Genomic DNA, 23466 nt, shown 5'->3' on the forward strand with positions numbered 1-23466 from the left:
CTGTTTGGTCCTCGCACCTCAGCGCAATCCTCGCGCGCCCTGCACGCGACCCCCTCCGAGTTCCCGCCTCTTTCTTCTCAGGCTCCTCCTTCCTCTCATTTCCCTGGCCCGGGAGAGGCCCCGGGACGCATGCGCACTTCGGAAGGTAGGCGGAGGCTTGAGGAAGAGGGAGGAGGGACAAGAGGCAGGGAGGGGAGGGGACAGGAGAGGAGAAGAGGGGAGGAGGCCGCGCGGGGTGGGGCCCGGCGGGTACGCGCTCGCTGCGTCGACGTGCTGACGCCATGACGCTCCGGCCGGTGTGTCTCGGGGTGTGTGTGTGTATGTGTGTGAGTGTGCGCGCTCCGAGTGTGTGTGTATTTGTGTATCGGCGGTCCCGCAGGTCCCGGATGTTGCGGACAGTATGAGGCGAGCGCAGGGGGACGGGGACCAGCAGCTGTCGCCGCCGCTCTCAGGTGAGTGGGGGGAGGAGAGTCGAGGGAGGGGGTTGTCCTGTCGGAGTGGGGGGGGGGCGCCTCCCTTAAGAGGTGGCTGACCCCCCCACAACTCCGCCCCACCACACACACGTATACTGTTCTCTATCTCATTTCCCACATCCCGGGTTACGTGGCCTGCGAATGCCAGAGCCTAATCAACCGTCCCTTCTCCCAATCCCAAGCATTCAGTAGACACAAACGCGCCCCCTGCCTTCAGTCCCCCCGCCATCATTTTCCCAGGCCCATCCCCCTTGCCAAAGAGTGAGCTGTCGCCTGCGGCGAGATGGGAGACTGCGCATGCGCGAGTGTGAACGAGCTAGGGATGCTTGGTCGCTGCCCTGGGGGCGCATGCGCATCGCCGTGTTGCAGGGACCTGCGGGATAAAGAGCCTCTTGACCACGCGCCCCCTTTCTTCCCAGGCAGTGGGCTAGACTTGCTGCCAGATAGTGAGCCTGTTGCTCTTATCCAGAGGAGAAAATTTAATTTATATGAGGGATTTATGGACACAGCACTATTTGCATCTGGTGTTGCCCCAGAGACTCCCAGGTTACAAACGCTTCCCAGAGCCAACTTGTCCCACGCTGACCTTTCTTTTGAAACTGTCACTGCAACTTCTAGTTTTAGGATTACTTTTCCTTTCCCTTACTCCCATCGTGTCATGTTGTACGCATAGTACAGACCGCTCCTAAATTTAGGAGTAGGTGCCTCAACTTACTCAGTTATTTTGGCAGGGACTTTTGGTAACCTTTCTAAGGAGTAGTAAGGATTATAAAAAAGAAAGTAAGCAAGGGGATTTCCTTTTAGTAAAATCCTTAACTGTGTCCACAGAACTAGATAAGGTGGAGATAAAGAGCACGGTATGCGGCTTAGGGTGGTAACTAAATCAAGACATCAGGTTTCTCATCTGCCAGTCCTCCGAATTTGTGTGACCCATTTGCCTCTTTTCTGTAAAAGATCTTCTTTAGCTCTTTCGTTTTAGCTGTACATTATTGATGCACTGTGAACACATGAAAACAAAAGCAATCTGAAACTAGTGGTGGACAATAACTCATCCAGTGGAGGTTTTAAGTAATGAGAGTGATGTTTTCTTTCACACTGGCGGATAGAAGAATTTAAAACAAGGAACTTTAAAGTACAACAATATTTCAGCCATCTGGGAGCTGTTTTCAGTTGGCAGATTATATGTAGTCGTTTAATTTCCTCCTGTGTTGCCACTCTTTTGGATACTTTGCTGTTTACCTGTGCCATCTGAATAGGGTGAGGAAAAGATAAACTCTTAGTAGCAAAAGGCTTGCTTAATAGCATTGAATAGCTAAGTTGTTTGGGGTGGAGAGCATTTTCTGTCGTCCCTGCCAACTCTGTCTCCTATCTGGATAACTAATATGGGACATATTAGTAAGCCTGATTTTCTGTTCTCTTTCCTTTGTGTTTTATTTTCCTTGGTATTCTTCTCTCAAGAATTTTTTGGGTGCTGTTCTTTACTCTAGGACCTTATGTTCTTGAACGTTGAAGTGTATATATATTTTTCACCTCCCAGTTTAACCCTGGTCTTTGCTTGATTCAGCTGTCTTTTGTGCTGTTTACTGTTGCCATGGTTACAGTTGGATCCAAGAGATGACACAGGAAGCACAGGAATTTGGGGTACATATATCATGCTGTGTCCTGGCAAAGAGCTGGAGACGCATCTTTTTTTCCTTGTGCAAAGACTGAGGAGTATAAGTTATTGTGACAGCCTCATACTTAGGGTTGGGGTGGTTAATGTCCATTTGGTACTTTGGTGACTTTTCCTTTTAGAGCTCTTCACAGTGGCTAGTTTGATAACTGGGAGGTGTTTAATGTTGCCTGTGTCCAGACTTCTTTCAGGTTCTGGTGAAATCTTGAAGTGAAACTGAGGTAATAAATGTTCTTCTTCTCGGTAGTCTTCTGTCATCTGGGATGCTTTGTTCTTATCTGGGAACATTTCGTCTAGTTGAATTTGCCCAAGACTCATTTAAAATTTTTATGGTACATAAGCATGAAATGCTTTTAGGATTAGGATGAGTATCATTAAATAATTTATACTGGCGCAGAGCTTTTTGTTTTTTTTTAAATCACTCTTTAGAATGAGTAACACACGTACATGTATATGAAACGAAGTTCAAAAGGTGCACAGTGAGAGGAAGTGAAAAGTCTCTCCTACCATCTCCCTTTCTTCCATCTAGTTACCCTCCCCAGAGGCAACTGTTGTTGCCTGTATCTAGTTGATCCTTCCAGAGATAGTTTGTGCTTATGCAAGCATATACGCCTTTTATTCTTTAGTGATTTTTGTTTGGTCATTTGTATTACACAAATGATAAGATACTATACCGATTATTCTGCAGTTTGCTTTTTTCACGTACTGTATCTTGATGATCATTCCATACATAACAGTACATACAGTACTTCTTCCTTTTTGAAAGATGACAGGTATTCCATTGTATAGATGTACCATTATTCAATCATATTATTGGATGGTTAGGTTGTTTCCAGTATGTAAGTTAATTCCTTATATGTACTTACTGTGTACCTCAGTATTGGATAAATTTCTAGTGGAAGTACTGACTCAAAGGGTACGTGCATTTTTAATGTTGGTAGATAATGGCTAAATTGCCTTCCATAGAGCTTGTACCAATTTACGCTCCTGCCAGTCGAGTGCCTGTTTCCTCACCAACGCTGTTAGCGAAATTTTTGATCTTTGTGGGATCTTTTATCTAAGATTTTAAAGTTCATTATGTAGCTCGTTAAGCGTCATTACACCGAGGAGTTGTGGATAAATACCGTCACAGTTTTGCACATGGGTGTGGGAGTATTGTTCAACTGAAGAATAATATCTTGAGAATAAAACCATGTGCCTCACAGCAAATCCATGATAGTGCTAGGAAGACATATAGAACTTATATTCGAATTTTTTCCTCCAACTGTTAGACGATAGTTTCTCTGTGTGAAATTCTGTAAGCCCATATGTGATGGTTTGTGATCTCCTTTTGATTACTGTGACTCAGAATTGTTTATACAACTGAACTGTCAAGGAGTGTTGAATTGAAAAGCTAACTTAGCTAGTTAAGAGTACTCTATTGAGTTCCTTCTTTGTGCAGAGTATCGGTATTAGCACTTTTTAAAAGTCTGCTGACTGCAGAACACTTCACTTTGAGCTGTGAAGAAATAGAAAAGGATTAAAAGATGCCTGTACCTGAAAGGGGAGAAAATGTGGCAGTCTATTCTACTTCCATAAAGATTACAGCCTTGGAAAGCCTATGGGGCAGTTCTACTCTGTCCTATAGGGTCGCTATGAGTCGGAATGAACTGGATGGCAATGGGTTTAGTTTTTTTTTTTTTGGTTTGTGCCTGAAGGAGCTTACAGTCTTGTTGGAAAACCAACTACTGAGTATATGAAACAATAAGAGAACAGTTAGAAAACAGAGTGGAACAGTAAGACACTGTGTTCTAGGCTCAGAGGACCATGTAAAGGACTGATTAAGGCTTACAGGGAGGCATTGGTGGCTCAGTGGTAGAATTCTCGCCTCCCATGCAGGAGGCCTGGGTTTGATTTCTGGCCACTGCACCTCATTCGCAGCCACCACCTGTCTCTCAGTGGAGGCTTGCATTTTGCTGTGATGCTGAACAGGTTTCAGTAGAGCTTCCAGACTAAGATGGACCGAGAAGACAGGCCTGGCAATCTGTTTCTGAAAACTAGCCGATGAAAACCCTATGCATCACAGTAGTTGCGTTTTGTTCCGTTGTGCATGGGGTTACCAGGAGTTGGGGCCGACTGGTCGGCAGCTAACAACAACGTTTAGAGGAACTTTCATTTCATGAGAGGCCTTCCTGGAGATACAGTTTGAACCAATTTTTTTTTTTTTTTTAATTGTTAAACTGGAGAATTTTAAATACAGAAAAATTGAAAGAATAGTACAGTTACCACCTTTATACCCATCACCTAGATTTAATTGTTCACATTTTGTCATATTTGCTTATCTATATATGTTCGTGTGTGTACATATGTGTACATATACAAACTGTATATACATCTTTATATTGTAGATGTCATGACACTTCACTCTTAAATACTTTAGATGCATCTCCTTAAAATAAAGACACTGTTTTACCTAATTGTTCTTATAATACATTGTCACAGTTAAGGCAATTAACAGTAATTTTCTAATACCATCTAATACCCAGTTCGTGTTCAGGTATTCCCAGTTGTCTCAAAGATGACTTTTTTAACTGTACGTTTTTTCTCCAAACCAAGATTCAGACAAGGCCCAGATGTTATATTTGTTATGTTTCTTTAGTCTCTTTTTAAATCTAGAACAGCTTATTTAGAAGCCTCATGATACTGGTTTTTTTAAGAGACCAGGGCAGTTGTCTTGAGAATATATCACTTCTGGAGTTTTCTTGTTGTTTCCTCGTGGTATCATTTAATTTGTGCCTTTATCCTTGTGTTTTTTATAATCTGGCAGTTAAGGCTTGATTAGATTTAGGCTGAAGATTTTTGGTAAGAATACTTCATAGGTGTTGCTTTGTGCCTCATATTGCATCACAATAGGAGAACCCTATGTCATAATGCCCCACTATCAATGATGCTGAGTTTGTTTGATCATTCATTACGGTGGTAAATACCACATCTCTCCATTGTAAAAACATTAGTTTTTCTTCGTAACTAACAAGTAATTTGTAGGGTGGTGACACTTCGGCACCATACTATTTTGCTTCTCCAGCAGCTTTTCACCTGATGATGTTAGCTCTATTGATGATCCTTGCCTGAACCAGTTATTTCATTGGTTGTTGCAAAATGGTGATTTTTCTAATTTTGTGATGCCTTTTACAGAGATTAGTGTTCATTCGTCTATAAAGATTTCACTCATTAATTAGGAATAAATTAGAATTTCTGCATAGAAAGTTGAGGTAAATCCCTTATTCTTTCCCGTTACAATTTTCTGAGTAAGGAGATGGTATCATAGTCACCTCCAGTGGTGGTAAATGAATTGTTTTTCTTTTTCCCTCTCTCTTTGTTTTAGTATCATTATGAACTCGTGGATTTTCAGTCTGTGTTTTATCAATAATTATAGACATTCTCTTTGATGCTCAAAATGTCCCGTATTTGACCTGTGGAGCCCCTTCAAGCTTGGTGTATGAGCACTCCCTTGCTTTCTGGCAGAAGTTCCTGGCTTGCTTTGTATTTTTCCTGTCCTAGATATGAAACCCTTACCTCTGTACCTTATAAACATCACATTTTCTTTCCTTTCAATAAGTTTTCACCTCCTTTATGGAGCTTCTGGAACCAAATTCTAAAACTAAAGATGCCTTTAACACAAGGCACTTAGTGTTTGACTCACTTTTGTTCCTGTGGCATTGCTGGATTCTGGATCCTGCAACCCACAAGATTCCTTGTGTTGAATACTCTTGTGAAAAAGGGTAGTATCTCTGAAGAGAGCATTGCTTCTCCTGGCCCCCCTTTAAAATAAAACTAACTATAGAAGGGAATTTTATGTTTCTCATAAGCAATTCTGCTTTTTTTTTTCTGAGATGAAAGGTACACAGGATAAAATTTAAAGACGTGTGTTTATAAGCTTTGTTGGAATATGGGATTTTGATAGTTACATACAAACATCTTTGTGTGTATATGCACAAGTATGTGTTTGTCTTTCCTCCTCCCTTTTCTTCATTTACACTCATTTCTCCACATGGAGTGTCATGTAAGATTATGCTGTAGTAGCATTTTTTTTCATTATCACTAGATTTTTATCATGAAAAGAGAGTGAGACAAATTGCTCTTAATTCGGGAAAAATTTCAGCTAGGCCATGAACTCTGATACCTGGCTGTCTCAACACTGTGTTTGGAACTGTGCTGAATCCTGTGGATTCCTAACGTGAACTGTGTAGACTCAGGAGAAATGTCAGTGCATCCACAGTGCTTTCTGAAAAATCCCTCACACTAATGAAGGTTAACACAAACAAAAGATACAGCGGAACTGCGTTGTCACCTTAGCAAAAAATGTTTTATTAGACTTTTACCACGTAGTGGTATTTTGAGTAATCACATCTGATTTCAAGTTGCGCGAAGCTGGACAAAACAGTGTTCTGATATTTATCAGAAATTCCTTTTTCTTTTTACCATCTTGTCATATTTACTTCCAGACTTTATAAGGCTATTGTCTACCTGGTTTCATAATAATACTGGCCTATATTAAATTCTGGTTGTGTATTCAGGGAAGCACACCTGTTTCTTGTGTTTGTTTTCGGGCCTGGTGAGCCACTCTGAAGGTCAGTGCTGACAGATTTGCTAATAACATCCAGTAGCTTCTTTTACTTTTGTTTTTGACAAGCTCCCTTTACAATAAAAGAAATTCTAAACTCCAGCCTTTAGGAAAAGCTTGGGCCTTCATTCTTCTAACTATGGTCACATTTTAATAGAACAGGCAGGAGTTGCCTAGCTGCTCTCTGTGGCAAAGCTGGTCATGCAGCTTTGGGAGGGCTGGATGCAGACCTTAGAGCCGGAATGAAACGTTCAGACAGTAACCCTTATCTGACCATGGAGACCTTTACTCTTAGCTGTTTCTTTTTAAGAAACTGTTGGCTCAAATCTTCCTGTCATGGTACCTGCTACATGCTTGCAGTAGTCCTCCGAAGGCCTCTAATTTCTCGTATTTTTAATTTATTTATTTTTGGTAAGAGAAAAAAATGTGTATGTAATTATTCATCTCCTTAAATTGTGATTTATATACTCCTTTTTTTGGTATTTAGAAAGAGGTAGCCATGTAGACATTTGCTGCAAATAAAAATGACAGGTTTTAAAGGTGGAAAGTCATTGGTGCTGCCTTAATTTTTTTATCACAAAATACCCTATTGTTGTTAGGTGCCATCGAGTTGGTTCCAACTCATAGCGACCATATAGGACAGAGTAGAACTGCCCCAGAGGTTTTCCAAGGAGCGGCTGGTAGATTCGAACTGCCCACCTTTTGGTTAGCAGCCATAGCTCTTAACCACTGCACCACCAGAGCTCCATATAGAGAATAATATCACTCATGTGCCCATCACCCAACTTTATCAAATCTTAACATTTTGTTATATATGCTCTCGGATTTTTTTTTTAAGTAATAAAGCATTACAGGAACAGTGAAGCCTTAGTGTACTTCTGTTCACCTCCCTTTTCCTTAGAGGTAACAGCTATCTTGAATTTGATGTTTATTATTCCCATGGGTGTTTATCATTTTCAAACTTTAGATAAATGCTAGAATCCAATATGTACCATTCTGTACCTTGATATTTGTACTCAGTATGGTTTTTGGATTTACTTAGATTGATACATACAGCTTGATTCCAGTCATTTAAACTGCTGTATCCCAAACCAAACCACACTGCCATCGAGTCAATTCCAACTCATAGCAACCCTGTAGGACGGAGTGGAACTGCCCACAGGGTTTCTAAGGCTGTAAATCTTTCCAGAAGCAGACTGCCACATCTTTCTCCCACAGAGCAGTTGGTGGATTCAAACTGCCGACCTTTTGGTTAACAGCTGAGCACTTTAACCACTGTGCCACCAGGGCTCGCTAAACTGCTTTATAGTATTTTATTATATGAATATACTGTACCACAATTTATTTATCTATTTCCTGTTAATAGACATTTGAGGTGTTGCCAGTTTTTTGTCATTACACATAATCCTTCAATAAACCTTCTTGTACCTGACGTGCACCAGAATTTCTCTAGGTATACACTTAGAAGTGGGATTGTCAGGTCATAGGTCATAAACATCTTTGACTTTACTGTTGCTAATTTGTTTTCTACAGGAGTTATACCAATTTACAGTTCCATCAGAAATTGTATGAGACTTCTGATTTTACCACATCCTGGCAAACAGTTGGTGTATAAGGCTTTTTAATATTTTTCATTGTAATGTATGTGAAGTGCTATCTCTTTGTTTTACATTTTTTTAACTTTATTTTTTATTGAACCTTATTTTAAACTTTAATGTAGTCAGATGTATTATGTTTTTCCTTTATAGTTTGTGTTTGTTGTGTCTTCCTGAACAAATCCTCTGCTACACTGAGGTAATAAACTTACATCCTATATTTTCTTCTAAAAGTTTTAAAGTTTTGCTTTTCACAGTTAGGTCTCTAATCCACCTGGAATGTATTTTGATGTTTGATGTGAAGTAGAGATCTAGTTTTTTCCATAAGGATTACCTGGTATCCCAGCATCATTTGTTGAATAGTTCTTCTGCCCCTTACTACTTTGTAATGCCATGTATATGTTTCCATATAGACAAGGGTTTGTATTTACGTTCTCTGTTCTGTACCATTTGGTCTGTATGCCTGTCCTATGCTTGTACTGTCCTGCCTTTATTATCATGTGGTTGTTCGGTGCCATTGAGTCAGTTCTGACTCATGGCATCCCTATGTACAACAGAATGAAACGCTGCCCAGTCCTGTGCCATCCTCACAATCGCTGTTATCCTTGAACCCTTTGTTGCGTGGCCACTGTGTCAGTCCATCTTGTTGAGAGTCTTTCTCTTTTTCTTTTTTTATTGTACTTCAGATGAAGGTTTACAGACAAACTAGTTTCTCATTAAACAGTTAGTACACATATTGTTTTATGACATTGGTTAACAACCCTACAGTGTGTCGACACTCTCCCTTCTCAACCCTGGGTTCCCTATTACCACCTTTCCTGGCCCCCCCTGCCTTCTAGTCCTTGTCCCTGGGCTGTTGTGCCCCTTTAGTCTCGTTTTGTTTTATGGGCCTGTCTAATCTTTGACTGAAGGGTGAACCTTGGGAGTGACTTCATTACTGAGCTAGAAGGGTGTCCGGGGGAGAGTCTTCCTCTTTTTCGCTGACCCTCTACTTTACCAAGCATAATGTTCTTTTCCGGGGACTGATCCCTCCTGATAGCATGTCCAAAGTATAGGTGACAAAGTCTTGCCATCCTTAGCATTCTGGTTGTACTTCTTCCAAGACATTGTCATAGCTTTATAAAAATTTTTCATGTCTGGTAGGGCAAGTCTCCCTACCTTATTCTTTTTCTGTCCATCAGGATCCCTGAAAAACCATGTCAGGTTGGTACATTTTAATGAAGGCATTTGCTGTCTGTCTAAAGTATACTGACATGATGTATAATGACCTCCAAAAAAGGAGGAATAAATCAAGCCTCCCAGTCTAGCAGCTGATCATTAACTTTGTCTCTTGTTCTGAATGAGCCTGTAATTGCGATTCAATGGTTTGTTTTGTTGGAGTGATTTTCACTTTTATAGGGATATGATCTTAAAATTGAGGGAAATTTTGTTATAATTTGGTGTCTAAGACACCAAATTAAACACTTTTGGTAAAGGCATTGAGATTTTAGGTGTTAAGGCTTTCTTGATCATAAGGAAAAGAAATTTATTTAAAATAGCTCATATAAAAGGAGATTTATTAAAAGGACATCGCTGTTGTGGTGCAAGGAAAAACGAAACCACCAGGTCTCAGCAACAAGAGTTAATGAACTCTAGTGTCTTCATCAGGCTTCATTCAGATTCCTGAGAGACGTCTGATTGTGTCAGTCTAAGGATTAATTTCCCCTGATCAGATGAGTGACCAGGTTCAGCTCACCCTGGGGATGGGAGTGGGGAAGATTTGGTAAAAACAGCAATTTGGGGGTGGCTGGAGTCAGAGGCAGATTTTCTTAGAGCACTGGTTCTCAAACTTTCTGGTCTCAGGTCTTCTTTATACTCTTAAAAATTATTGAGGACCCCAAAGAGCTTTTGTTTATGTGTGTTATATCTTGATATTTACCAAATTAGAAATGAAAAATGAAAAAATTAAAGTATTAATTTGAAATAACAAATAATAAACCAATTTAATATTAACGTAAATAATACATTTTTGTGAAGTGTTTTAAAAAAATCAGTGAGAAGAGTAGCATATTTTTACATTTTTACAAATCTTTTAAATATTTGACTTAATAGAAGACAGCTAAATTCTCATGTCTGCTTCTACATTCAGTCTCATGTGATACATTGTTTTGATTAAAGTATATGAAGAAAATACGGCCTCACAAGGATATGTGGTTGGAAGAAGGAGGCGTATCTTACAGCCTTTTCAGATAATTGTGTATATCTTCTCTGATACTATGCCAAAACTTGACAAGTGGTAGTTTCTTGTACGTTAGGTTTCAGTGTGGAGTGTAAAAGCATATTGATGTTACTGTTACGTTAAAACCCATTGGTCAGTCTTGCACTTGGAATGGATCTTTTACCCACGCGTGATTTTATAACACCACATATCGGTCATCTGGGAAGTATTGGTTCGTTGAGTTATGTAACTGTTCCAAATGTTGACACATTTCATAATGCAGTATCAAAAAAGCCACTTTAATTAATCACCACTTATCTCATCTGAAAAATCTGTAAGTATTGGGAAACTGTCAAGCTCACCATGGCACATACAAGTTTTCCAAAATTCTATTTTTTGATTAAATCTTGGACTTTATCATTGGTAACAAATACTGTTAGTTGCTTTCCTGGAAATGGCAAACTCCATTTACAGAAAATGTCTGGTAGATACTCATGTCTGAATAACGGTTTGTCCATTGTTCCTTCAAGTAAAAGTAGTGTTCCATAAAAAAAGCAGCTAGTTTAGCTCAGAACTCAAAAACAGTCACAAGTGCTTTTTCACCAAACAGCCATTGTGCTTGAGTATCCTGCAGAAGTGCTTTATGCATATTTCCCATTTCATCACACAGAATATTTATAAGACCTGTAGTCCAGGATTCAGATTTAATAGAATTAATTTTCTTTTTTTTTTTTTACTGTTTCATTAAGGACACTCTTAAGTGAAAATGGCTTTTTTTTTTTTTAAAACACCAGTGCATGATGGTGAAGGACACAATGATTCTAGTACAGTTTGATGTCATTACTTTGATTTGTGCTAAAGTAGCAGTATTTACCCATTATTGCTTTTGCACCATCAGTGCAGATGTCAACACAATGAAAAGGCAAATGATTTTTTAGTATTTTTATGAAAATAGTTTGATTTTATGTACTCCTTGAAAGGATCTCAATGACCTTCAGGGATGCATGGATCACACCTGGAGAACTATGACCTTAAGAGAGGATATAGGTGGGGAAACAAAGATCTATTACTTGAGGTACAAGTAGGATTTTACTGGATTGTTGTGGTCACTTAACATCACTTAACATGATGTAGAAATGAATGGGGTATTTTTAAAGATCATAAAAAGTTTGAAATTTCTCATTGAACAGAAATGTTTTTCTAGGAATTATCATCTTCAAACACACCAGAGTTTAAGGTATTCTGATGTTCAGCCAGGTATTCTTTCAAGTATGTGATGATCTTAGAAAGATAACCCATTTTAATAAGTCGTTTGGAATTTGTATCATAGTAGTAGCATATACAGCTTAACATTTTTTCAAGCAGTTGAATACATTAAAAAAATCTGAGCTCCAAAAATTGCATTTGGGAAGCTCTTGCCTTTACAGAAGAGGCATAGAAAAGGAGGGTTAAGGCTGGGAATTTACCATTCTAGCTTTGTATCTTTTGATCATTAAAGAGTCTTGCTAAAGAGAAACATTTCCCCCTCCCTCCACCCCACAACAATTTAAATATGTATTGTGAGAGGGAGAAGGGAGTAGTGATAACTGATGTCATTTCAACAAATTTCTATTGAATGACTATAAGCAAAGGGCATTGGAGAAAGTGGGAGAGGGGTGTGTTCTGAAATGAGTGGGGCATTAAACCAGTATTGTATATTTTGGTGTTTAGAATAGGAACAGATTGTTCACTTGGGGAAGCTGGGATGGGGTAACCTTTGTGAAGGTTACATTTGAGCTGGGCTTTGAAGGGCAGGTATTATAAAGGCTAGAATTGGCAGAGATGGGGATGGGAATTCAGGCAGAAGGAATTTCATGAGCAAAAATGTGGAAGTGGGAAAATGCAGTGTTTGTTAGTATAGGGTATGTACTAGAAATAATGAACAGTGTAGTATGACTGAAGCAAAGGATACATAGAGTAGTGGGAAATCAGACTGGAAAGTAAATTGGCCCAGAACATGGAAGGTCTTCTACCGAGGCCAGGCAGTTTGGGTTTAATGATGGGGAACTTTCAAAAATTTTTGGTTAAAGAAATAGCATGTTGAAAGCATGCTTTCAGAAAATTTATTTGACCACGTTCATTTATTCATTCATCTGTTGAATATTCTTTGGAATAGCTACTCTGTGCCATGTATAGCATGAGGCACAGTATAGAAGGGTGAACTAAACAAAAACCGTACTGTCATGGAGAGGGACAAAGCTTCAACAAATAAACACAAATATAAATTGTAAATGCTATGAAGGAAAGGAATAAATTACTATTAGGGAGAAAAACAAGGAGATTAAATTTAGTTGGGGAAGGAGGGGAAGGTCAGAGGAGGCCTTGCTGAGGAGTTAAAAAATATTAATTGAGTGTCAACTGTGTGCCAGATGCTGTTCTAGATGCTGGGAATACACTTGAGGAACAAAACAGACAAAAATCCCTGTTCTCATGGAGCATATATTCAGGCAGTAAACAAGATAAATAAAATATATGGTATGTTAGAAGGTGATGAGTCCCAAAGCGAAAAATAAAGACCAAGAAAGGGATAGGGAGTGTTGGGCAGGAGGTGAATGCAATTTTAGATAGAATGACCAGAGAAGGCCCCACTAAACCACAAAAAGGTAGTATTTGAAATGGGAAAAAATATTTGGGAACTACATATCTGATAAGGGTTTAATTCAGGTTATATAAAGAACTCCTGTAACTCAACAACAAAAAGACAAACAACACAATTAAAAAATGGGCGGAAGACCTAAATAGACATTTCTCCAAAGAAGATATACAAACGGTCAATAAGTAAATGAAAAAATATTCAACATTATTAGTCATTAGGGAAATGCAACTCAAAGCCACGATGAGATATCACTTCACACCCACTAGGATGGCCGTTATCAGAAAAATGGGAAATAACAAATGTTGATTAGGATGTAGAAAAATTGGAACCCTTGTGCATTGCTGGTGGAAGTATACAATGGTGTAGCCACTGTGGAAAACAGTTTGGCATTTCCTCAGAAAGTTAAAGAATTACCATATGACTCAGCAATTCCACTCCTACATGTATACCCAAAACACTTGAAAGTAGGGCTGCAAACACATGCTTGTACACCAATGTTCATTGCAGCATTATTCACAATAGCCAAAAGGTGGAACAAAATGTGGTATATATACACAGTGGAATATTATTTAGCCATAAAGAGAAGTGAAATTCTGGTACCTGCTGCGATATGGATGAGCCTTGAAAACATTATGCTAAGTGAAATAAAACACAAAAGGACAAATATTGTGTGATCTCACATGCAATATCTAGAATAGGCAGATGTCTAGGGGCAAAAGTTTATTAGTGGTTACCAGGAGCTGTGGGGAGAATGGGGAATTATTGCTTAAGGGGTACTAAGTTTCTGTTTGTGGTGATGAAAAGCTTTTGAAAATGGTGGTGATTGCACAACATGGTGAACGTAATGTCACTGAATTGGTCATTTAAAAATGGTTAAAATAACAGTTTTCTTGGTCTATATATTTTACTACAAAATTTTAATGACTGGGGGAAAAGGGTATTATGAGTGAACCATACGAATATCTAATGGAAGGAGCACTCCAGAGGGGAGAGCAAGAGTAAAAGCCATGAGGCTTATATGTGCCTGGCATGTTCAAGGAACCAACAAGGAGGCCACTGTAGCTCGAGTTAAGGGAGCAAATAAGAAAGTAGTAGAAATGAGGTCAGAGAGGTTGGTGGGAGTCCAGATCCTGCAAGAGCACAGGTTCTCACCTGCATATTAGAATCACCTCATACCTGGGCTGCACCCTAGACCACTTAAATAAAAATCTTTGCAGGTAGAACTTCCTGACGGAGAAGATGGAAAGAAGTAGATGGATTTGAGAAATATGTTAAAGAAAGAATCCATTTAATTATAGATTGAATGTGGAGGTTGAGGGAGAGGGAGGTGTCAAGAATGACTTCCAGGTTTCTGGCTCAAACAACTGGATGAGTAGAGGTGCCACTTAACTGAGCTGGGGTGTGGGGGTGTGGAGAAGAATGAGAGGAGTAGGAGTAGGATTTGGAGGGAAGATCAGAAATCAGGAGTTAATTTTAGGTATGTTAAATTTGAGATGCGAATGAAGTTAAGTATAAATGTGTTAAGTAGGCAGATATATGAGTGGGGCTTGAAGTGAAGTCAGGACTTGAAGTTATCAATTTGTACATCATCTGCATATTGATAGTTGTAAAAGTATCTAAATGATACCATATAGTGTAAATTTGATGGGGAAAGAACTGGAGGTGTGGAGGGGTTAGCCTTTTCTAATTATCTGACTAAGAGTCGATGCTATCATGAACTAGGACGATGGCAGTAGGACTACAAAGAGTAGACGTGGAGACATTTGAGGAGCTGTGGAGCCACTTTGAGTAGGGGTGGACAGTAGGCAAGGAATGAGAAATAACTTTTTGATATTAAGCCCGATGAATGATTGATTTTTCCATTAACAGATATAAAACAGTCAGGAGGAGCTGGTTTGAGAAAAAAAGATAGTGTTTGACTTTGGATGTATTGACATTTAGAAAAGGCTGCCTAAGCAGACAGGCAGTTGGATCTGTTGCACTGGGTTTTGGAAAAGCTGGTGAAGCTTGAACCATAGATTTGGGTTTCGTTATATAAAATTGATTTACCATGGGAGTAGCAAAATTTATGAAAATAACAAAATCTATGGTCATTGTCATGACCTGTTTTCCAGCTGCCATTGACTCATTTCCTACTCATGGCAACCCCGCATGTGGCAGAGTAGAACTGCACTCCATAGGATTTTTGAGGCAGTGACCTTTCAGAAGCAGATAGTTATGCTTCTCTTAGAAGGCACCTGAGTGGATTCGAACTGCAAAACTCTCATTTAGTTGTTGAGTACTTAACTGTTTGTGCCACTGGGGCATGTCAACCTTGACGCATTTTTAGGGACTACTACCCCCTTCATGAGCTAGTGTGTTACTCTTTGATGTTGATGGTAGTAAATACGAGCACTATACACACAAATCATTAAAAACAGTTGTGTGTTTCAAAACCTAAACTGTACTTTTTTCAGAGTGAAAATAATACTTTTTTTTAAATTATAAAATCATGAAAAAAATAGAAAAATACAAAAAAAAGTAAAAATTACCCAAAATCCCACCACCCAGTTAACTACGTTAACATTATGCCAGATATCTTGTTGGACATTTCTCTAAGTGTGTATGTGCATGTAGATGTTTACATCTTTACAAAAATTGGATCATACGTATTTAAAAATTGCTTTAAAAAATTCATTAATATATTGTAGATCTCTTCATGTGAGTGAAAACTAGTCTTTAACTATATGGAATTCTGTCATATGGATGCATCATATTTTGTTTGGCTAATCCCCTACTGATAACTTACTTTTTCCCCAATTTTTGCATTATAAATTATATACTGTGGTGAGCATCCTTGTGCATAAATCTTTATGCACTGATCAGATTGGCTCCTTAGGATTGATTCCTGAAATGGAATTGCTGTGTTAAAAGGTATGCAACATAACATTTTTTCCTAATTAGTCTTTAAGTATTTTTATGATTGAAAAGATAATTAAACAGCATTAAAAGACATTTTAATGAAGAAAAAAATCCTAAAATTCTTAACTACCAGCTGTTTTCCTCTTCATTTTATCAGAGGCTACCTAGCTGATAAGTTTTTTAGAAAAATAAATACCTATTCCTAGGTCTCACTAGACCTACTGAATGCGAATCTTCAGTTGGGAAAGACATAGACACAGAAGAATTCTACTTCTGGGCATCCTATGTTAATTGCCATGTAAGAATTCCTCAAGTAACACTTCTAACTGCCAAGAAAGTGACAATAAGTATGATAGGAATTCACAGTGAACTGGGGTGATTAGGGAATTTTTCAGGACGAGGTAGGACTTGACCTGGATCTAGAAGGATGGAAAGGATTCAGATAGGAGATAGGAGAACATCTCTGGCTTTCAGAATAGTGTGAACAGCTTAGAGGAAGGCACATGGTTGCATGTATGAGCTGACAAATAAGCTAGAGTCTAACCGCTAGACTAACTGGGGAGGAGAGTTCATGTTGTGGTGTTGTGGAGTGGCTTGTATGGGAGTTAAGTTATGTCCCAGTGGACTGTGATTTTATTTTTAGTATATCTGAAGTTGTACAATATTGAACTATAAGATAAAGCAGACACATAGGTGTGGCCCAATTTAAGCAAACTGAATACATTAAAATTTCTTTTTACAAGAATTATAGGAGGACCCAAACATCAAAGTCACTGCTGTCGAGTTGATTTCGACTCTTAGCGACCCTGTAGGACAGAGTAGAACTGCCCCATAGGGTTTCCAAGGCTGTAAATCTTTACGGAAGCAGACTGCTACATCTTTCTCCCTCAGAGTAGCTGTTGGGTTTGAACCACCAACCTTTTGGTTAGCAGCCAAGCGCTTTAATCACTGCACCACCAGGGCGCCTTACATATAGGAGAGGGGTTATTTATTTATAAAGCTGAATTATTTAAATAATGAATGTCCTAATACTTAAATATTTATTTTATTATGTAGTTTGACAGACGTGGCAACTTTTGTGGATCTCAGTTTCTTCTACAAAATCAAAGGGTTTAGACAAGGTGGTCATTCAGATCCTTTCTGGCCCTGAAATTGTTATATAACCTTTCAAGAATACCTTGATTTTATAAAATAAGTTGAACTGGCAGTCAGGCTGATATCACTTCTAGCTCATTAGGATGCAATAATGGACTCTCACATCTGTGGGAGCAAAAATTCTCAATTGGATGATTCTCTCATGTGCTTCCAGGTCTAGATTGATTCACCTTTGGAATCTCAGTTGTTCTCATCTTTTATTTCCAAATGGCGTTTAGAGATTTTCCTTTAAAAGAATTTTATGGCTAAGCTTGGGCCTCAAGAGGATGCTGTTGAGAGAAATTATTATATTAAAAAAAAAACAAAAACCCATTGCCATCTAGTCGATTCCAACTCATAGATAATCAGTTTTAAATTATCCTCATGTAAGTTATCCGTAGAAATTTATCTCACGCTGGCTTTCTTTTTTTGTTTGAATTCACTACCATCATGGCTTTAATGCAAGTCTGGGCTGTGTAAATACATTTTATTATTAGTTCAGCTAAGATATAATTTTAGATACAACTTTATAGGAAAAACATTACATAATGGATTCCAAAATAACGTTAAGGATATATATGTGTGTGTGTGTGTGTGTGTGTGTGTATATATAGGGGTTTTTTTTGTTTGTTTTTTTTTTACTGTTTTGAATTATTTATACCACTTTTTTTCCCCCTCGTTGTGGTTTTCTTGTCTGTATTTTACAGATGAGGAAGCTGAGGCACAGAGAGGTTTTTTGTTTTTTTTAGTTCACTTGACTGAGATCATACAACCAGTAACTACTATGATATACTAATCAAATGATCACTTGGTAAATACGGAATCTTCACAAAGGGAAGTAAAAATCCTTGAGGTCATTTTATCTGGATCATGATGTATTCACTCATTCCTTTTTCAAACATTTGTTGTTGTTGTTAGGTGCCATTGAGTCAATTCCAACTCATAGAGACCCCATGTACAACAGAGCGAAACACTACCCGGTCCTGCGCCATCTTCACAGTTGTTGCTATGTTTGAACCCATTGTTGCACCCATTGTTGCAGCCACTGTGTCCGTCCATCTCGCTGAGGCTCTTCCTGTTTTTCGCTGATGCTCTCTTTACTGAGTCTGATGTTCTTTTCCAGGGACTGGTCCTTCCTAATAACATTAACATGTCCAAAGTACATAAGACGAAGTCTTGCCATCCTTGCTTCTAAGAGCATTCTGGCTGTACTTCTTCCAAGACAGATTTGTTTGTACTTCTGGCAGTCTGTGGTATATTCAATATTCTTCACCAACACCATAATTCAGAGGCATCAATACTATTTGCTAGGCATTGCAAACTTTTTGAATTAGTTTTTTTTTATCTCCTCCAAGTGTGGTAGGAATTAAAGGTCATGATTTTATCATAGGGTAAAGGATGAGGATAACATTTTCTTTATTGCCAACTATAACATAAAGATGTATTGAATTAACTGCATTAACATCAGTTGTGAAAATTTCAGAATTTATAAACATGAGATGTCTATAGTGGTGATTAGGTTAATTATAAATTGTGTAGAAGTCTCAAAAACATTGGACATCAGTTTTAAAAACTACTTTTGGAAGATATTTGAATTATGTGATCTGATTGCATAAACTTTTCTGATAGGTATGGGCATTAACCAATAACTATGAACTTTGGTTACCAGACTGTCCACAGCCAATTGTGAGCCGTTATTTTCTTTTATGTCATAGTAGTTTGCTGTTTAACATAGCAACCCAGCCAAACATTGCTTCAGTTTGTTGTTGACAAGTATAAGCAAGCACACTGTTAAACTGAATGTCTTTGGATTTGATTTTTAGTTCCAGGTAGTCATTTATTTTTCTCTCCTTGATCCATTGCCACTTAATACCAATCTCAAGTCCAAGATACAGATTCTTGTGTGTCTTGAAAATAGTAGATTGTACTGAAGTATGTCATTATCTCATCTAAGTGTGAGGCATGCCTCTTTTAATTGTGTTTGGAATATTTATATTTCTTTGGTTTAGATTTTTTATTTGAAAACTCTCAATGTAAAATTTTTATCTGCTAATGTGTTTAATTCAGTTTGGTAAGTGGGAGGTTAAATTCCATTAGGTAGAATTTGCCAGCACCTAGAAGACTTAAATTTTTCTTCCAGCTACAGCCAATCTTAAAGGGCCTTCCCAAACTCATGCCTGCCAGGTAAGGGTTCCTTCATTAGTGGTAGAATCTGGGGGCCTCTCACATAGTTTTTTTGTTTGGTTCAACTCCTCGTCCCTTTTCCAGTTGATCCCTCTGTTGGATACCTGGAGCCATCTGTTCTGAGTCAGTGTCTAGAGTTGGGCCCTATGGATAATTTTTGGTGTAGTGAGAACAGGGCTAAGAAGACCACCCTCAAATTTTTTTTTTTTTCCCTTTTGTGATCCCCTGATAACAGAAACAACTGGAGGCAGTTTTCTTTTCTTTTTTTTATTGTTGTGCTTTAAGTGAAAGTTTACAATTCGAGTTAGTCTCTCGTACAAAAATTTATACATACATCATTATGTGACCCTAGTTTCTCTCCCTGTACTGTGACAGCACACTCCTCCCTTCCACCCAGGATTTCCCGTGTCCATTCAACCAGCTCCTGACCCTCTCTGCCTTCACATCTCGCCTCTGGACAGGGGCTGCCCATTTAGTCTCATGCATGTACTTCAGCTAAGAAGCACATTCTTCACGAGTATCATTTTATGTCCCATAGTCCAGTCTAATCTTTGTCTCAGAGTTGGCCTTGGGAATGGTTTTAGTTTTGGGCTAACAGAGAGTCCGAAGGCCATGTCTTCTGGGGTCCCTCCAGTCTCAGTCAAACCATTAAGTCTGGTCTTTTTACTAGAATTTGAGTTCTGCATCACACTTTTCTCCTGCTCCATCAGGGACTCTCTGTTGTGTTCCTGTCAGGGTGGTCATTGGTGGTAGCCGGGCACCATCTGGTTCTTCTGGTCTCAGGCTAATGAAGTCTCTGGTTTATGTAGTCCTTTCTGTCTCTTGGGCTAATACTTTTCCTTGTGTTTTTGGTGTTCTTCATTCTCCTTTACTGCAGGTGGTTGGGACCAATTGATGCATCTTAGATGGCTGCTTACTAGCTTTGAAGACCCCAGATGCCACTCACCAAAGTGGGATGCAGAACATTTTCTTAATAAGCTTTGTTACGCCAGTTGACCTAGATGTCCCCTGAAACCATGTTTCCCAGACCCCTGCCCCTGCTACTCTGTCCCTTGAAGTGTTTGGTTGTATTCAGGAAACTTCTTAACTTTGGTTTAGTCCAGTTGTGCTGACTTCTCGTGTAGTGTGTCCTTCCCTTCACCTAAGATAATTCTTGTCTACTATCTAGTAAGTGAATACCCCTCTCTCTCCCTCCCACCCTTGTAACCATCAAAGAATGTTTTCTTCTGTGTTTAAACCTTCTCTTGAGTTCTTATAATAGTGGTCTTATACAATATTTGCGACTGACTAAATTCACTCAGCATAATGCCTTCCAGATTCCTGCATGTTATAAGATGTTTCACGGCTTCATCATTGTTCTTTATCGCTGTGTAGTATTCCATTGTGTGAATATACCATAATTTGTTTATCCATTCGTCCATTGGTGGGCATCTAGGTTGTTTCCATCTTTTTGCTATTGTGAACAGTGCTGCAATGAACATGGGTATGCATGTATTTATTCATGTGATGGCTCTTATTTCTCTAGGATATATTCCAAGGAGCCGGATTGCTGGATTGTATAGTACTTCTATTTCTAGCTTTTTAAGGAAGTGCCAAATCGATTTCCAAAGTGGTTGTACCATTTTACATTCCTACCAACAGTGTATAAGCATTCTAATCTCTCCACAACCTCTCCAGCATTTATTATTTTGTGTTTTTTGGATTAATGCTAACCTTGTTGGGTTGAGATGATATCTCATTGTAGTTTTGATCTGCCTTTTTCTAATGGCTAATGATCGTGAGCATTTCTTCATGTGTCTGTTAGCTGCCTGAATGTCTTCTTTGGCGAAGTGCCTGTTCATATCCTTTGCCCATTTTTTAATTGGGTTATTTGTCTTTTTGTTGTTGAGGTTTTGCAGTATCTTGTAGATTTTAGAGATTAGACGCTGATCAGATTTGTTGTAGCCAAAAATCTTTTTCCAGTCTACAGGTAATTTTTTGACTCTTTTGGTGAAGTCTTTTGATGAGCACAAGTGTTTGATTTTTAGGAGCTCTCGGTTATCTGGTCTATCTTCTGGTGTTTGTGCATTGTTACTTATGGTTTGTATTCTGTTTATGCCATGTATTAGGGCTCCTAGTGTTGTCCCTATTTTTTCTTCCATGATCTTTATTGTTTATGAGTTCTTTAAGGATTTAATTCTTTGAAGTGAATTTGTATCTTGAGCTCAAAGCTTCCCTTTTGACCAGAATACCTAGCTGACTATTCTAGATTTTTATAGATGGAGAAATAGCCTTTGTATATTGACAAATATCTCTTAGTGGTGTACAATCAAAATGATGTTGTAGGAGACAGGAAGTATTCTCAATGCTTGCTATTTAAAAGCAAAATCTTCTGTAAAAGATGATAGAGAAATTAATTGTTTCAAGGAGGGAAAAATTACGTATTGATGAGAAGCTTTCAGTTCTTGAAAATATGAGCGGTTCCTCTCTTAACAATAAGTTGAGTCTTTTCCTGGCTCTTCAAGGCCAGAGCATTTTCTCCTTATTCAAAGCAAGCAAAGAAATTGACAATGGTGAGGCTGGGAGTTCAACATGGGACTGGACATCCAGACTGCATTCAATAAATACTTTTTATAGTCGATTGATTCTAAGGGCTCAAACAATAGAAACACATTTACTAATGTTAAGATTAGTTGTTGGCCTTAAGATAAAAATCTATCTTTGCTGGTGACTCCACTACTAGTATAGGTGGGAAAACTTACTCTTCTAAAAATTAAATAATCTGCTGGTCTCTCTCAAAATAAGCCAAAACCAAACCCATTACTGTTGAATCAATTCCATTTCATGATGTCACCATGTCTCAAAATGGGCACTCTGAATATTTGATAATAATTTGATTAGGCTGATATGATGAATCTTTGCTTCACAGGAAATGATTTCCAGGAAATAGAGTAAAGAAAGCCTTTTAGCATCTTGAGGATCAGAGTTGAATCATGTCTGTGCTGTTTTGATCAGTAGAGGTTTGGTTAAATTGAAAGGGAGAAAAGGTTATAGAGGTCCAAGAACAAATAGAGTTGCAAACTTATCTTTGTAACCCCACATCCTTTGAAGGGAATCCATTTTGTATAGTCACTTTAACTAATTCTGTTGTAAATGTAGACTGAGCAATGGAGTTAGATAGTTTGACAGTTGACTTAATTTGAACAGTTGCAGGAGGTAAGACTGGAAAGCTAGGCTGGGGATTGTCAATGTTGCATGCATTTTCTGGATTGTTTCCAACATGCTTACTGATCGTGGAGAGAATTTAAACTCTACATAATGGATAACTGTAGTTCCTGACTGTTATGGATTGAACTGTGTCTCTCAAAAATGTGTGTTGTAAGTCCTAACCTCTATTCCTGTGGTTATAATCCCATTTGGGAATGAGTTGTCTCTGTTATGTTAATGAGACAGGATTAGTGTAGGGTATATCTTGAGTGGAGCCCTGGTGGCACAGTGGTTAAAGCATTCAGCTGCTAACCAGAAGGTTGGTGGTTCAAACCCACCAGCCGCTCCTCGGGAGAAAGATGTGGCAATCTGCTTCAATAAAGATTTATAGGCTTGGAAACCCTTATGGGTCAGTTCTACTCTGTCTTGTAGGGTTGCTAGAGTAGGAATCAACTCAACGGCAGTGAGTTTGCTTTTCGGGTTTTGGTATCTTGGGTCAGTATCTTTTGAGATATAAAAGAGATTAAATGCAAACTAGGAAGCAGAGATGGGGGAAGAGAGATGCCAAGCCACAGGACGATCGTCTAGGAGCAGAAGAGACAAGGACTTTTTTCTAGAGCGGACAGAGAGAAAAAGGCTTCCCCTAGAGCCAGTGCCCTGAATTCAGACTTGTAGCCTCCTAAACTGTGAGAAAATAAATTTCTATTTGTTAAAGCCACCCACTTGTGGTATTTTTGTTAACAGCAGCACTAGATAACTAAGACGCTGACCAAGGTCTTCTTTGCATTCTAAATCATTATTGAACCCACTGTCCTTAATTACGGAGCCCTGGTGGCGCAGTGGTTAAGAGCATGGCTGCTAACCAAAAGGTCAGCAGTTTGAATCC

At 38.7% G+C, this 23466-nt stretch overlaps 1 protein-coding gene across 2 annotated transcripts in view; it reads left to right on the forward strand.

The window, feature by feature from the left end:
• The first annotated feature begins 300 nt into the window (after positions 1-300).
• The window catches only part of SPOP (speckle type BTB/POZ protein), a 72573-nt gene continuing 49407 nt past the window's right edge, over positions 301-23466 (forward strand). For both annotated transcript variants that reach the window (XM_023732778.1, XM_004377958.2), the window contains exon 1: positions 301-452. The gene's annotated coding sequence lies outside the window, so the exon portion shown is untranslated. The remainder of the gene's footprint in view (positions 453-23466) is intronic.

This window comes from Trichechus manatus, unplaced genomic scaffold (assembly GCF_000243295.1).
Source record: "Trichechus manatus latirostris isolate Lorelei unplaced genomic scaffold, TriManLat1.0 scaffold00054, whole genome shotgun sequence".
Classification (NCBI taxonomy): domain Eukaryota; kingdom Metazoa; phylum Chordata; class Mammalia; order Sirenia; family Trichechidae; genus Trichechus; species Trichechus manatus.